Here is a 15,431-nt window from a genome sequence, read left to right as displayed (position 1 = left end):
TTTGTGTAAATAATGCTTCTATCCCAGGCAACATCTTGGTGAATCAACTCTGTAACATCTCCAGTGATCCTATCCTTCCTATTGTGTGGCATCCAAAAATATACACCATTCTCCAACTGTGTGATGTTTTATTAAGTTGAACTGGTTAATGAAGGCATGTATCCCCCATATGCCTGCTTCACCACCTTATCTACCAGTACTGCCACCTTCACTTCCTTGGATTTACACTGATTATCTGACCCGTCTTGCCTAAATTCATTCATAGTATTCTTTGGTAGATAATTCCCAAAACTCCATAATCTCTATATTTAGAAATTTTGATTCTGTTCTGAACAGCAAACCCTTCGTCTTGTGACTTGCCACCCAGTCAGGGGAAATCCTTGTATACTCTTTCACAACATACAAATGTTATATATTTCTACAAGGTCAGCTTTCTAAACTGTGGCCTAGTGCACTTCACCGCTCCTCATATGGAAACTTCCCTATGCCATGAATGAAACTGGTACATTTTCTATCACAAATGGCACTTTGCAATTTAATAGACAATAGGTGCCAGGGGTAGGCCATTCGGCCCTTCGAGCCAGCACCACCATTCAATGTGATCATGGCTGATCATTCTCAATCAATACCCCGTTCCTGCCTTCTCCCCATACCCCCTGACTCCGCTATCCTTTAAGATTCAAGATAGCTTTATTTGTCATCCAAATTGGACGAAATTCAGTCACCCACAGTCCAACAATAAAAGCATTAAATAGGCATTAAAATTACACAACCCCAAAAACACACAAAAAAAGAAACATCCATCAAAGAAACATCCTCACAGTGAGTCTCCTCCAGTCCTCTCCTCACTGTGATGGAAGGCCACAATATCTTTCCCTTCTCCTGCCGTCTTCTCCCGCAGTCAGGCTGTTGTGGTTGTCAGGCTCTATCTAGCTCTCTCTTGAATGCATTCAGAGATTTGGCCTCCACTGCCTTCTGAGGCAGTGAATTCCACAGATTTACAACTCTGACTGAAAAAGTTTTTCCTCATCTAAATGGTCTACCCCTTATTCTTAAACAGCCACTCTGCTTTGTATCATCAGAAAACTTAGATTATACACAGGAGTACCTGATAAGTTACACATTCAAATCAAAACCACATTCATTAAAAAAAGTTGAAGATTTGCTGTTTCTTTTTCCCAGTACACATGGGAAGTTAGGAGCTTCCCTTTTGGTGTTGTTCATAGTGTAAAGTAACTACAGACTTGGAGGCATACAGCATTTACATGACAATGATGCCACTCAATAATAATGAGATCGCAGCTGAGGTACTGTGTTTTATTCATCAAGCCCTCTGCTTAATGAAAGGGAACATCAAAACCTTGATGAGGTGCAGAATGATTCAGTTGAATGGTATTAGGGATGACAGACTTGAATTACATGAAAAGTCAGAAGTTAGAGTGCAAGGTGATAGGAAAGAATTGTGTTATGACAACACAAAAAAACAATGAAATCAGTGATGGAAATGGGGGGGGGGGTACGCAGGGGGACGGTGTTCCCCTAATTTTCAATTTCCAGCTCGGGTTTAATGAGTACTGCAGAGAGATTCGAGTCGTTTATCACTTTATTCAACTCAGACGAAAACGATTTGTTAACTGCCATTGTTAGCACTTGTTAACAGCCAGTAGTTAACAGGTATTTATTCACAAAATGCTGGAGTAACTCAGCAGGTCAGGCAGCATCTCAGGAGAGGAATGGGCGACATTTCGGGTCGAGACCCTTCTTCAGACTGATGTCAGGGGGGCGGGACAAAGGAAGGATATAGGTGGAGACAGTGGGAGATCTGAAGAGGGACAGAGGAACTACCTAAAGTTGGAGAAGACAGTGTTCATACCACTGGGCTGCAAGCTGCCCAGGCGAAATATGAGGTGCTGTTCCTCCAATTTCCGGTGGGACTCACTATGGCACTGGAGGAGGCCCATGACAGAAAGGTCAGACTGGGAATGGGAGGGGGAGTTGAAGTGCTCAGCCACCGGGGGATCAGATTGGTTAACGCGGACCGAGCGCAGGTGTTGAGCGAAGCGATCGCCGAGCCTGCGTTTGGTTTTGCCGATGTAAATAAGTTGACATCTGGAGCAGCGGATGCAATAGATGAGGTTGGAGGAGGTGCAGGTGAACCTCTGTCTCACCTGGAAAGACTGTTTGGGTCCTTGGATGGAGTTGAGGAGGGAGGTAAAGGGACAGGTGTTGCATCTTTTGCGGTTGCAGGGGAAAGTGGGTAGGAAGGGACGAGTTGACCAGGGAGTTACTGAGGGAACGGGCTCTGCAGAACGCAGAAAGGGGAGGGGAAGATATGGCCAGTGGTGGGGTCCCGTTGTAGGTGATGGAAATTGTTGGCGGATGATTTGTTGGATATGCTGGCTGGTGGGGTGGAAGGTGCGGATGATTTGTTGGATATGCTGGTAGTAGTTATACAATGTGTCACCAATACATCGATCCACATTCCTCAGTAAATATAATTGTGTTTTCACCATGTATTAATGCAGTTCCTTGACACCGCGTTCCTTTGAATAAAATTCAAGGGAGAATTTCTCAAACTCACTGCCAGGGCTACCGCGAGCACGGGCTCAGGTAAAGTCACGTTATTTTCTTATTCCATGTTATTTTAGTTGCCGCTCTGCCTCAGTTGTTTCAGTTAAATTAGAATGGATGGGGAGAAAATTAAATAAGTAATACCAATAGTTTTTTCCAGCCTAAATCATGAGTGGTGAATATTTTATTGTGGGTGGTTTTATTTAGCAAAACAATAGTGCAAGCGGAAATATTTTATTATATATCACTATCAAATTTTATTATATATCACTATCAAATATCTATAAATTTCAGATTTGTGTACCCCTGTGAAAATGAGCATACTGAGATACTTTGAAAGACAGCATCTTCAGATCGATGAAGAAATAAATGATAATGAAAACTCAGCCAGAAAAGAAGGCAAAATTACTTGAAAATGATAATGTAACTGATGCAGCTGTTTCACCTGATGCTGCATGTGAAGACATTTCAAAAGATATTGAAAAATGTGATCTTCCAGACTGTTGGACACAAGAAATGTACTTAAACAAAAAGAAAGAATATTCCTGGCTAATTGTTAAAAACAGAAAACTAGGATGTAGTGTATGCAGCAAGTGTCATCTTGGGCTTGAACGAACACAAGGAATTCATTTGTCTCGTGAGTGGTGCAGTGTTATTGTAGTAGGAGTGAGTGATGACAAAGCGAAACAGTTAATGAGTTTAAGAAAAAAGATTTTTAAGCACAAAAATAGTGAAGCTCATATCCGATGCCAAAAAATCAATGAAACACTGGGAAAAAAGCAATCGAAAATGTAGTGTATATGTCACTGAAAAAGGACAAAGCAAAAATTAGGTCGAGTTTTTAGAACTGTATATAATATTGTACACAAAGGTAGGCCTTACACTGGTATGTCTTCTGATATTGAACTGCAAGAAAGAAACGGCATCGACTTAGGGTACCGTTCTACACTCTCGTAAGTCATGTGCAGATGTTTCTCACCATATAGGGAACCAGATGCGAAAGACAGTGGTGGAAAATATAATTTCAAAACAATCTAAAATGTCTATTATGATTGATGAATCTACTACTATTAATGGGAAAACTGTTCTAGTCTGCTTGAGAGCAGCAGTTGGTGAATCTTCCCAACCTATATCATTCTATTTTGACTTAGAACATATGAAACTTGGTGCAAATGCAAAATCTATATATGATGGGCTTCTAAGTAACTGATGGTGCATATTTAGATATTAACAATATTCCAGAAGATTCACTTTTTAACTTTGGGGATAATGATGTAGAAGAAATGGCAGAACAATTTGGTTTAAATGGTCGGCTTTGTGTCAGAGCCTTCAGAGAATTCAAGGAATCTAAAGGGAAGATAGTTTCTGCAGATTTTCAGCAGCTGGTAACGGCTGTAAATACTTCAACAGCAGAATGTGAAAGAAGCTTCAGTGGCATGAATTTCTGCATGTCACCACAACATGCAAGACTTCAAACTGATCATCTCTCAATTCTTCTATTTATTAAGTTGGTGGGACCTCCTCTGTCAAAATTCAACCCCGAAGAATATGTGAGGACATGGCTTCTTAGTGGCAGAAGGCGTGCTGAAGAAACGGCATGCAGAAAGAAAGAGGTGACAGAAAAAATTTGAGATTATATACCATTATGGAACATTTTGTAATGTAAACCGAGAGAGAGATGCCAGAAAACAGTTATGCCATATAATACACAATAAACTATATTATAAATACACAATAAACAAGTTATGCATTCTTGTACTCTTACATGGGTATGACCGCACATTAAAAAATCCCCCCCCCCCCTTTCCTTCCCAACCTCACGGACCTTAGAGTACCCCTAGTTCCATCACTGAATGTAATATTGCCATACTTGCCTTCCCTGCGGCTATTAAACTGCACAACTCCTCCCCCTTCTGTCATGGGGTAGACTGAAACTGACTCCGCTCTCCCCCGCCCTCCCCAATCGTTGCACATCCCCTACCCTTTCCACTTGTCACTTTAATTTCATGTTTCATGTATTTTGTGTTTTTATGGCTGTTGGCAGATCAATTTCCCTCCTGGGATAAATAAAGTTCTATTGTATCGTATCGTAATGCAGATATTTGTACAAAGGTCTGTAATAGTAAAAAATGAGATGTAAAAAACAGAACTGATTTGTACAAGACCATAAAACTATTTTTAAGAAAGGTAACTTTAAATTACGCTTTTCCTTACCATTATTCACGATGGCTAAAGATCATATTTGTTTCATCAAATCAACTTCAAATATCAAATGACCAAACTGCCAACCTCACATAGCATCACAAACTCACATTCACATAGCATCACAAACTCACAAGAGATTATCATATTTTTTTTCATATACAGGTGGGGAAAATGGTAAATTTCAAGCCTAACTATCTTGAATAGATGAAATAAAAATCTGTAGTTTCTCCAAAATACAGCCTGGTTAATTACAACAATCTGGTGCTCAATGCTCTTAAGACAGTGAAACTGACTGTAGACTTTAGGAGAGCTCCCTCTCCCCTCCCCCCACTCGCCATGAACACCAGTCACATCTGTGGAGTCATTTAGGTTCCTTGGTACCATCATCTCCAAGGACCTTAAATGGGGGGGCTACCATCAACTTCAGTCAAAAAGGCCTAACAGAGGATGTACTTCCTGCGGCAGCTGAGGAAACACAATCTGCCAAAGGCAATGATGGTCCAATTCTATACTGCCATCGTAGAGTCCGTCCTCACCTTCTCCATCATGGTCTGGTTTACCTCAGCCACCAAGCACGATATCCAGAGGCTGCAACGAATCGTTCGATCAGCTGAGAAGGTTGTTGGCTGCAAGCTTCCCCCCATTGACGAACTGTACACTGTAAGGGCCAGGAAGCAAGCGGGTAAGATAATCTCTGACCCCTCTCACCCTGGTCACAAACTCTTCAAAGCATTTCCCTCTGGAAGGCGACTCCAGACTGTCATAGCAGCCACAGCCAGACATAAAAACAGCCAAAACGGTAGCTCTACTCAATAACCAAGTCTGCCGTCTCTTCAATTTTTAATATTTGGTGAGTTTATATGCCTCCATTCTTGATCATAGACACAAAAAGCTAAAGTAACTCAGCGGGTCAGAAAGCATCTCTGGAGAAAAGGAATAGGTGACATTTTGCGTTGAAACCTTTCTTCTGACTCATTCTTGATCATTTGTTTTTCTATGGCAGCATAGTAGGGGAAGAAATCTAAATCCACAGATCCTAACACCATCCTGATCCACTTTACGATCCCCCCCCACCCTCTCAGATCTGCCACTTGATCAACACCCAACACATCAAGAGTAGATGTGTAGGAAAGAACTGCAGATGCTGGTTTAAAATCGAAGGTAGACACAACATGCTGGAGTAACTCAGCAGGACAGGCAGCATCTCTGGAGAGGAGGAATGGGCAACGTTTCAGGTCGAGACCCGTCTTCAGACATTTCCTTCAAAAGACTCATCTATTTCTATCAACTCCTATCATCTCCAACTCCATCTTGTTCTTGACCAGTGAAGTGAACTAGGTGCAGTAGCCCTTTTTGACTCCCGACTTAGCCTCTCTTACCAGGTAATTTTCCATTAACTTCAGATCAGCAGTTCTAAATAATCAGGTTTTTAATTATCTCCAGGATTAACATTTCCACAACTACCTTCATTAAATTGATACCCAAAACTCAGCTGCTTGCATTCCATATTAAGCACCAAGTGAAAGTACTGGAGTAACTCAATGGATCAGGTAGCATCCGCCGTTCCCAGTGTCTCCCTTAAAGACTAAGTGGTCTGACCTGCGCGACAATATAAAATGGTTTTACACAAAGAAAACATAACCATTCTACCATATAGTCATAGAGTGATACAGTGTGTAAACAGGCACTTTGGCACAACTTGGCAACACCGGCCAACCTGTCCAAGCTACACTAATCCAACCTACCTGCATTTGGTCCACATCCTTCCAAACCTGTCCTATCCATGTACCTGTTTAATTGTTTCTTAAATGTTGGGATAGTTCCTGCCTCAACTACCTCTTCTGACAGCTTGTGCCATACACTCACCACCCTTTGTGTGAAAATGTCACCCTTCTGATTCCAATTAAATCTTTTCCCCATCACCTTAAACCTGGTCCTCGATTCACCTACTCTGGGCAAGAGACTATCTACTCGATCTCTTCCTCTCATAATTTTATATACGTCAATAACATCACCCCTCATCCTCGTGCACTCCAAGGAATAGGCCCAGCATACTCAACCTCTCCCTATAGTTCAGACCCTCTAGCCCTGGCAACATCCTTGTAAATCTTCTCTGTACCATTTCCAGTGCTAACATATCCAAATGTATCATCTGTAATCAAATTCCAATGGGACATGGAAGTTTTTTGGCACAAGTATTAATTGTCTTGGTACCCATATTTGCTCCTTAAAGTTTGAATGTTTTATGAATTCAATTATTATATAGAAAATTGAAAATACACATTTAGTCTCTTATAACAGGACTAAAATAACTTAAAGTATTCAAATTTAACGATACCATAATGATACTGAACATTTTATTCAAGCTCTTAAATAAAATGCAACCAGTTATAAAGTATTTAGTTTTGATCAATAAAACTGCTGTACATTAAATGACAAAGTGAAAGTGCAACATTTCTTCTTATCCCACAATCTTCTGATTTTTTTAACTTACATAAAAATATCCCGTGTAGTGTATATAGTCCCAAAGAGATACACCAGCAAATCTAAATTAATAGAAAAGATTATGCATTCTTCCTCTGCAAAGAGCACTAAAAGCACTGCATTTTATTCTACTCTCTCAGCCACCCTAAACATAATTAATTGACATTGCTTCCAAAAGAAAGTCGCTGCTCCTGAGTATTGAAGTTATTCTCTTTGTCGTCACGTGTCAATTCATGAACTTGTTGGGCAGTAATCTTTCCATTTTGCAGGCTGCAGACAATTAAATCACAGGTTGTAACTTGTGTATCCAGATTTACATTCTCAAGCACACATTGCCACTTGGCATTAAAATAACATTTTTAAAATCAAAACAAAATCACATTGGCAAAGTGTTCATTCCAGTAGCATACAAACTCCATAAAAAAGTTCTGTTCTATTGGGGTACTGAGGACCTCATCCTCAATGAGAAATAATTTGAGATACTTGATTGTTTCAACTCCTCATTGTTCCTATCAAATAGTGAAAAAGGGAATAAGATCTAAAATTCCTCAAGGAACCTAAAGAGATTTCCAAAAAGATAGAGCACTTCCCACATTTAAAACATTTATGTGGAGAGTTATTCACCAGTGAAGAATGATTCAAAGATATATTTCTGAAGGTGGACACAAAATGCTGGAGTAACAAGCCGCATCTCTGGAGAGAAGGAATGGATGATGTTTTGGGTTGAGACCCTTCTTCAGATAGTTCTCCTCCTACATATTTCTGAAGGTGGTTTACTTAGTAAATCAAGGCCAGCACAGTTAGTAGCACTCAGGACTGCTGAATTGTGCACATTCTTACTTGCCTACAAATCTACCTCTTCCACCTTGCTCAAATATGAAGCATAACAAGTTTCAGCACGAACAAAACCACAAAGAACAGCAAATTTAAATGAGGCAAGGACATTGGTAATTATCTTCAAGTCAAAGATAAAGGAAAAAAACAAAACCACAGGCAGGAATGTTAATATCATTAGAAGCTTCGGTCAGACAAAGCTATTAATTCAAATTAGTAAACATGTTAAAAATGTGGACTAGGATGTGATATGGTGTTCCACAATTCAGGCTTAAAGTGACATTTGAGAAATTTGCACATTGAATGAAGATTAATAATGGTATTTATGGCCCGAAATAACACCATATATGCGAGTATGATTAAACAAAGTAAAAAGAAGTGTATAAACACAGACCGACCTAGTTTGATAGTTCATACTTTACACCAACATGCAAGAGAAGGAACCCATCAGGGAATTGATGACTGTGCCAACACTGGTACAGGATACAAGTGCTTGCCTGCCTGCTGTTCTTTGAATAAATATTATTGTCTACATAATTTGACTGTTCTCTGATATTAAGTGCCTTTTTCTGGCCACAAAGGTGGAAATAAATCCAGTAAATCACTCAAGTGACATTTTGGAAACACTCCAAAATTCAAGCAGCATCTCTGAAGAAAGTTCACATTTCCACTGCTCTGAAAGGTCAAAGATCTAAACATCAGCATCATCTCTCCAAAGCTGTTGATCAACCCAAATATTTCCAGCATTTTTTCTTCTTCAGATACCTAACATCTGAGCGTTTTGCATTTTCCCCCCAAAAAAGTTTATACTTTTAATCGTTTGATTAATAAAAACAAATGTTCCTATGGATATCATAGATATCAAGAGCACTGAGAAACAAAGGGGGCTGCATAAAGTGGTGGTCATTTCCCTGCCCATCATGGGTATTGACCTCTGCACCATCAGAGATCTTATTGTGACCAGTATTGGGCAGGAGTTACAGAAGCCTGAAGCCCCACCCACACCTCTAACTGCAGAAACAATTATTTTCCTGCAACCGTCAGGAACTTGAACCAACTTGTGGAATCCTAATCTTACTGCAGCAAGGGAACATTACGGACTACTCTTTCACTACCATGGACTGGTTTTCCCCAATTGTGTTTCTGCAGTTATTTTCTTTTTCACTAACTTGTATAATGTAGGTTTTCATCTGGGTTTGTGCCTGTGATGCTGCTACAAGCAAGTTCTTCAACAGTACCTGTACCTCACCACACTTGTGCCGTGTGACAATCAACTCAACTTGACTTGAGTGAAATGTATCATACTTTGAGCAGCAACATTAACCAGAGCTCCAAGTAGCCAGGCCTCCATTATGACAGAACGAGGCAGCAGATGGTTAGGGTTTTGCAATCTACAAAAGGTATTATTGTTGACATTTGCAAAGCAGACACGCCTTACTAATTGTGTAGGAAGGAACTGCAGATGCTGGTTTAGTTTAGAGATACAATGCGGAAACAGGCCCTTCAGCCCACTGAGTCCGCGCCGACCAGCAATCTCCATACATTAACACTATCCTTACACCAAAGATAGACACAAAATGCTGGAGTAACTGCGGCATCTCTGGAGAGAAGGATTGGGTGACGTTTCGGGTCGAGACCCTTCTTCAGTCTGAGTCAGGGGAGAGGGAGACTAGAGATATGGAAGGGTAAGGTGTGAAAACGACAGATCAAGGCAGACAATGTTCAACAAAATGTAGAATGGTTAATTGTTAGTTGAGGGGAAGGTGATAATGAGTCATGCAATCAATAAAATTAATCAGGAGATCAGTGAAACTAGGGTGAGGGAGGGACAGAGAGAAAGGGAAAGCAAGGGGTATTTGAAGTTAGATAAATCAATATTCATACCGCTGGGTTGTAAGCTACCCAAGCAAAATACATCTTTCGTATTGCTTTGTACAGTTTGACACTGTTGAGATGTCAGGTACTGAAAATTAATACAGATGTGTTTTAATTATGCCCTTAATTACAAAATCAAACAGGCTAACTCAAGCAGTTGCTTCAGTCATTTTGCTCCAGGTTCATTTTATGGAGCCTGTGGAAATCTGGTTTATAATATTTATATTATATCAAATTAAAATGTGGTATAGGTAAATCAGTGTCAGTCATTTACAACAGTAGTGCATTTGAACAAGATTCTAAAATACAGATAATAGAACTTACTCTGTAGGATTCACGTGCTTCGGTTTCATCAGTCTTTGCGAACAAGGAGATAACATGCTGTCTGTTGGACTTCTGAAAAGTTTCCTACAAATGAAAATTGTTTCGGTAAAGCAAAATATTACAAGATATGGTATTCAAGTTTTCTTCTTTTCTAAAATACTTACTTTTCTTGTGCTCGTTTTCTTTTTGTTAAACTTGGAGTTGGCGGTTGCTGGTTTGGGTCGCTATGTTTCTTTAAGGCTTTGGTTGTATTCATTTCAAAATCTTGGGAGAAATGGAGAAGAAAGAAAAAGAGATTAGAACAAGCATCTACAGATAAATACAACAGTTACATATATACATCAATACAAATATAATAATATCATATGTATCCATAGATGTTTGTACCAATTTTAACCATATTTGGGCCGAAGGACCGATTTCCACGCTGCATGACTCTATAAGTTGTCAAACCCACCAATTCTTGAGCAAATCCCTGCTGACTTTCCCTAATTAATTATCGCCTTTCCAAATGAAAATGTATATCATCCTTGGGAATATATGCCAGTGAGTTAAATAAAAAATACAATATTAGCAGTCCTCCAATCTTCTATTACTCTTCCTGCAGCTAGAGGATTGAAAGGTCATGCAGGAAAAGACCAATAATGCAGTATCCAGTTGTTTAGCTATCTTTATCATTCATTAGTACACCCAGCCCTTGACTTCTCAAACTTCATGACCCTTGTTTTCCCTCTCTTGCCATCCCTCCCACACCCATCAGGGGTTATACTGGCTGCACCACTGTACTGCCCCATCTGTATAATCAACAAAATACAAAACTGCAGATGACAGAAAGTTGGAATAAAAACCAAAGTTGCTGGCAACATTCAGTAGGTCAAGCAGCATGGCTGGAAAGAGAATCAGTTAACATTTCAGATTAAAAAAACAGTTAACTGTTTCTCCTTCCACACATGGTGCCTAACCTGTTGAGTGATTCTAGCAATTTGTTTCTCTCCCACGTTCTGCTCTTTCCTTAGTTACTGTTGTTCTTTCTGATTTGAGAATAAACCAAGTAAGTACGCAATCAATTCTCAGCATTGTGGAAGCCGTTTAGAAACAATCACGAAGAATCTTAAACACGTCTCTTTCAGACACTTCATGTCGTTAATGCAGCTCATTAACATTTAAAAAAAACATTCACATTATGTACACGACAAACTTATTTTAGGTGGCATGCAAATGAAGGTGTCATGTATAAAGCAAAAAATATTGGAGGAACTCGGCGAACCAGGCAGCATCTGTGGAGGGAAATGAAGACAACGTTCTCGGTCATCAGTCTGAAGAAGGGTCTCGACCCGAAACGTCACCCATTCCTTCTCTCCAAGATGCTGCCTGACCTGCCGAGTTACTCCAGCATTTCGATTTGTACCAGCATCTGCAGTTATTTTCCTACGTTCTAGGTCGGGAGTCGGGACCCTTCCAGCATATGTACAAAAATACGGTGCTGGAGGAACTCAGCGGGTCAGGCAACATCTCTGAAGTACAACTGCCAAAGTCCCACTTAGTTATTCCATTATTTCACACTAGAGCTTCCGAGATGTCCTCGTTCTTCAGGAAACGGGGCTTCCCCTCCTCCATTATAGATGAGGCTCTCACTAGGGTCTCTTCTACATCCCGCAACTCCGCTCTTACTCCCCCTCCCCTCACTCACAACAAGGACAGAATCCCCCTCGTTCTCACCTTCCACCCCACCAGCCAGCGGATCCAACATATCATCCACCAACATTTCCTTCACCTATAACGGGACCCCACCACTGGCCATATCTTCCCATCCCCTCCCCTCTCTGCGTTCCATAGAGACCGTTCCCTCTGTAACTCCCTGGTCCACTCGTCCCTTCCTGAGAAATTCTCCCTTGAATTTTATTCAAAGGAACGCGGTGTCAAGGAACTGCATTAATACATGGTGAAAACACAATTATATTTACTGAGGAATGTGGATCGATGTATTGGTGACACATTGTATAACTACTACCAGCATATCCAACAAATCATCCGCACCTTCCACCCCACCAGCCAGCGTATCCAACAAATCATCCGCCAACAATTTCCGTCACCTACAACGGGACCCCACCACTGGCCATATCTTCCCCTCCCCTTTCTGCGTTCCGCAGAGCCCGTTCCCTCAGTAACTCCCTGGTCAACTCGTCCCTTCCTACCCACTTTCCCGGGCACTTTCCCCTGCAACCGCAAAAGATGCAACACCTGTCCCTTTACCTCCCCCCTCAACTCCATCCAAGGACCCAAACAGTCTTTCCAGGTGAGACAGAGGTTCACCTGCACCTCCTCCAACCTCATCTATTGCATCCGCTGCTCCAGATGTCAACTTATTTACATCGGCAAAACCAAACGCAGGCTCGGCGATCGCTTCGCTCAACACCTGCGCTCGGTCCGCGTTAACCAATCTGATCCCCCGGTGGCTGAGCACTTCAACTCCCCCTCCCAGTCTGACCTTTCTGTCATGGGCCTCCTCCAGTGCCATAGTGAGTCCCACCGGAAATTGGAGGAACAGCACCTCATATTTCGCCTGGGCAGCTTGCAGCCCAGTGGTATGAACATTGTCTTCTCCAACTTTATAGTTCCTCGGTCCCTCCCTTCCCCTCCCTCCCCTCTATCTTCCTGTCTCCACCTATATCCTTCCTTTGTCCCGCCCCCCTGACATCAGTCTGAAGAAGGATCTCGACCCGAAACGTCAGCCATTCCTTCTCTCCTGAGATGCTGCCTGACCTGCTGAGTTACTCCAGCATTTTGTGAATAAATACCTTCGATTTGTACCAGCATCTGCAGTTATTTTCTTATACTAATTATTCCATACTTTGTGCTTCACTCAAGATTCAGCGTCTGCAGTTTCTTGTATCTCCGAATGCAAAAACATTGGAATTGTCTGCTGGTATGAGAAGCGGATTTGGAAGCCTGCTAACTTTGCAGCTTTGTTTATTTGTACGCAGCAGTTTGAAGAGCGTCTGCACCAAGAAACCTCTATTGGGAGCAACTGGTCAACATGAGAACCGAGGGAATATTGAATAAACAAATAAAAATTAGGAAAATTGAACACATCTGCAGATATATATATATATATAGTATACAAACATGTTTTACACAGGTTTACAGCGATTGTCATGTACAAAATTTGTACTTCATATCAATTTAGTTAATTGAAAAGGTTACACAAACGGTTTACGTACACATCATCGAAAGCATTAGTTAATCTAATGAAGATATGACAACATAACCTTCTTTGAACATGTGGTCCAATAAAAATAGCAATTTACCCAATTTCAGAATATTTCACATTATTGTTCATCGTTGGTTTATCTGAATTTAACTGGATTAGCCATTTAAATCGGGAAGGTTTGGATTCAGACGGTTTTGAATTCAGAGATTGGAGAAAATAATGTTGACGACAAATAAGAAGCGTATTGTATTGAGGGAGTGTTGGAGTAACCCGGCGGGTCAGGCAGCGTCTGTGTGTGGAGGGAATGGTTGGACAGGCGACGGTCCAGGTCGGGACCCGTCCCTTCCTCACTCCGCCGGCTGGAAACCACCTCCAGTCTGAAGAAGGGCCCCGACGTGAAATGTCGCCTGTTCACTCCCTCTACAGATGCTGCCCGAGCTGGCAGAAACTCACCCGGAGGAATTCACTGAAAGCGGTGTTGTTTCAGCTCGGCAATATCGGCGCTGACCTCGCTCGGTGCACAACCCGCTCACTCTGTGACTCTTCTGTGACCGTTCAGCCCGCCCCCGACTCCCCGCCCGTCCCGCCGCGCCGCGCTCCTTTTAAATGATCACAACAATCCGATCGGCGCGCGGGAAGACCCAACTGCCATTGGGAAGGAGGGGGCTTTGCGTGTGGAGGCGGGGCTATGCGTGTGGGGGCGGGGCTATGCGGATGGGGCAGGGCAGAGGGGTGGCAACGGACAACGGGTGGGGGGCGGGATAAGAGGGCGAGGCGAGGTGGCTGGGGCAGGAGGTAGGGACGGGGCAGGTATCACAATGTATGTGGGGGCGGGGCGTGAATGGCAGGGGCGGGGCGTGGATTGGGGGGGCGGGGCGTGAGGTGAGGGGCGGGACCAAGAAAGACACAAAGTGCTGGAGTAACTTTGTAGTCACTCTGGAGTGTCAGTCAGGTCCAAAGCAAATTGAAGTATTTCACTTGAGCAGCTTACAACCGAGCGGTGTCAATATTGATTTATCTAATTCAAATAACCCTTGCTTTCTCTCTCTCACTCTCGGGACAGCGTCCCTCCCCCACTCTAGTTCTCCAACTAGTTTCACTGTCCTGATTAATTCTACTGACTGTACACCTCGTTGTCACCTTCCCCATAGCTAACAATGAACTCATTTAAATTTCCTTGATCAATGTCTGTTTGATCTGTTGTTTTCACACTTTACCCTTCCATATCTCTAGTCCCTTTCTCACCTGACTCCCAATCTGAAGAAGGGTCTCCACACAGAATTTCCCCCATTCCTGCTCTCCAGAGATGCTGACTGTCCTGCTGAGTTCCTCCAGCATTTTGGTGTGTCTCTTTGGTGTAAACCAGCATCTGCAGTTCCTTCCTACACTATTCTTATAAAGTTGTCACAGGGAGAACATGCAACTCCATAAGATGGCACCCAAGATCAGGATCGAACTTAGGTCTCCGGCACTGTTGTCCGACTCCACTGCCCAAGCGAAATATGAGGTGCTGTTCCTCCACTTGGAGGATTTGATGCATAAAGTAACAATTACACAGCATGTAAACAAATTTATTGATGCCTCCCAACTGAGCTGGTTCCATTTCCCTTCATTTGGCCTATCTATATACTGAAACTCTCATTTGTTTGTTTGTTTGCTTATTTGTTCGTTCCTGAACTACAGCCAAATCGGTACACGATAGCCCGACGATTTTTGGCCCACCTTGCTCACTTTGGTGATGATGGAAGAAGTTTAAATGAAACCGGTGTTATATTTTTAAAGTTATTCACATTTTTAAGTTTATATCTATCTCCTAGGGAGGGAGGGAGTGGAGAGAGGGGGCGGGAGGGAGGGGGGAGGATAAGGGGGGTTGAGGGAAATGGAGTGGGGGGGAGGGAGTGGGGAGGGAGGGAAGGGGGGAGAGTGG

General features: G+C 42.2%; 1 long non-coding RNA gene across 2 annotated transcripts; it reads right to left on the bottom strand.

Annotated features, from left to right (window-relative positions):
- Window positions 1-7,146: 7,146 nt before the first annotated feature.
- LOC144603430 (uncharacterized) lies at window positions 7,147-14,161 on the bottom strand. 2 transcript variants are annotated; one of them, XR_013548621.1, is made up of 4 exons: window positions 13,958-14,161; window positions 10,458-10,557; window positions 10,294-10,377; window positions 7,147-7,530 (listed from the first exon to the last, which is right to left on the bottom strand). It is a non-coding gene; the product is annotated as an uncharacterized LOC144603430 (long non-coding RNA). The 2 variants fall into 2 exon arrangements; XR_013548622.1 differs by lacking the exon at window positions 13,958-14,161 and adding an exon at window positions 13,602-13,946.
- Window positions 14,162-15,431: the final 1,270 nt, after the last annotated feature.

This window comes from Rhinoraja longicauda, chromosome 20 (genome assembly GCF_053455715.1).
Source record: "Rhinoraja longicauda isolate Sanriku21f chromosome 20, sRhiLon1.1, whole genome shotgun sequence".
Classification (NCBI taxonomy): domain Eukaryota; kingdom Metazoa; phylum Chordata; class Chondrichthyes; order Rajiformes; family Arhynchobatidae; genus Rhinoraja; species Rhinoraja longicauda.
This window is presented reverse-complemented; position numbering and strand designations above follow the sequence as displayed.